This window comes from Myotis daubentonii, chromosome X (genome assembly GCF_963259705.1).
Source record: "Myotis daubentonii chromosome X, mMyoDau2.1, whole genome shotgun sequence".
Taxonomy (NCBI): domain Eukaryota; kingdom Metazoa; phylum Chordata; class Mammalia; order Chiroptera; family Vespertilionidae; genus Myotis; species Myotis daubentonii.
In genome coordinates this window covers 15,106,070-15,108,022 of record NC_081861.1, presented here as the reverse complement: position 1 = coordinate 15,108,022, position 1,953 = coordinate 15,106,070, and the positions used below count along the sequence as shown (strand labels likewise).

At 39.4% G+C, this 1,953-nt stretch overlaps 1 pseudogene; it reads left to right on the top strand.

The window, feature by feature from the left end:
- Positions 1-609: 609 nt before the first annotated feature.
- On the top strand, positions 610-787 carry LOC132225479 (U2 spliceosomal RNA; annotated as a pseudogene).
- Positions 788-1,953: the final 1,166 nt, after the last annotated feature.

The following is a 1,953-nucleotide window of genomic DNA, read 5'->3' as shown; positions in this document are numbered from 1 at the left end:
TGGATTAGAAAACTGTGGTACATCTACACGATGGGATACTATGCTGCTGTAAAAAGGAAGGAACTCTTACCATTTGCAACGTCATGGATGGAACTGGAGAGCATTATGCTAAGTGAAATAAGCCAGTCAATAAAGGAAAAATACCACATGATCTCACTCATTCGTGGACAATAGAGACCATTATAAACTTTTGAACAATAATAGATACAGAGGCAGAGCTGCCTCAAACAGATTGTCGAGCTGCAGCGGGAAGGCCGGGGAGGGTTGGGGGGCAGGAGGTAGGGGGGTAAGAGATCAACTAAAGGACTTGTATGCACGCATATAAGCATAACCAATGGACATAAGACACTGGGTGATAGGGGAGGCTAGGGGACTGTCTAGGGCGGGGGGATAAAATGGATACATATGTAATACCCTTTGTAATACTTTAAGCAATAAAAAAAAAAAAACAGTTGCCCAGCCCAGCCAGGTGTGGCCCAGTGGTTGAGCACTGACGCAGGAATCAAGAGGTCACTGGTTCGATAAAAAAAAAAAACAAAATGTCATTTATACTTACTACTCTAAAATTACAGTAGTTGTTCAAAACTTCTTGCTAAGAAGTATATATGCATCGCTTCTCGGCCTTTTGGCTAAGATCAAGTGTAGAAGTATATATGCTACTGTATCACAAATTTGGGAAAACATTTTATAACTATATTCAGTATTGTTGGTTCCTTTTGTAATCTCATATATTTTATGGATTTAAAGACTTTTCTGATATGGGCCCATAGGCTTCAGCAGACACCAAGGAGGCCAGGGCACAAACCAGATTAAGACCTCCTACCCTGAAATCAATGACACTCTCACTCAAGGCAAGGATAACCTCCAAGGGTGAATAGTTCAATAAACTATAATCATGTCATTGGTCAACACCAAGCCTCAGCCAAAGTTCAGTTCCTTCTTAGTAACCTTACAATCTGTTTGCTATATGATCTCCTGGGCAGTGGCATCATTAGCCAAGTAGACTGATTTCTGCCCCTCCATGAGCAAGGACAAAGCAAGTCCTGATTCTTCATTCTAGCAAGAAATTATTGGGCCTGGATTTTTACAAAGAACATAATATCAAAATAACTTGTCAAATATATATCAATCCATCCCCTGTAAAACCTTTCCATCAATGCTGGACATTGAAGGTGGTTTGGAGAATGCAACTAATTCTAGATACTCTGGAACATTTCTCACTTGCACCATCACCCTATCTCTTACACTTCCCTCCCTGCTCCTTTGCTGACTCTCTATACATTGCAATTGGTCACACTGAGAGAGATACCACACATATGTGGCATTGCCCTGGGATGAACTTAAAACTGAAAAAATAATGTACATTCTATCTGATTTCCACTTATGTTCAACTATTCATTTTTAATCCAATAAATAATTCTTTGTTCATGCATTTTTTTCAACACATAGATTTCTATGTGCACAATTGTACTAGGATTTGCGTTTATATACACTATTTCCTCATCTGGATAGAAAACACTATAATTTTCATATGAGAGAAATATCCACAGTGTCAGAATGTAGCAACAGTACCTTAAAGTAAAGGACTGGCCATGTGCAAAGTACTGGAACAGTAATTCACAGTTTACACAGCACTTCACAAACATCATTTTAATTAATCTCCGCAACTCTGACTGGGAGGTAGTAGTATCTCCACTTTAGATAGACAAGGTCAAATGCCTTACCCAACGTCACAAAGTCAGCCAGAAGCAAAGGTGGCACTTGTATCTTCATTCCTCAAGGCTCTTCATACTGCCCAACAGCTCCAGATTATTTTAATTCTTAAGAGAGTGCAAGGTAAAAGGACAGTAACGATGGTCCTGTCTCACCAATGGATGATATTCTCTTCCAAATCCCGAAATGCTTGTCTAGTGATATACCCAAAGATAGACCTGGAAATTAATTCTTCTCTTG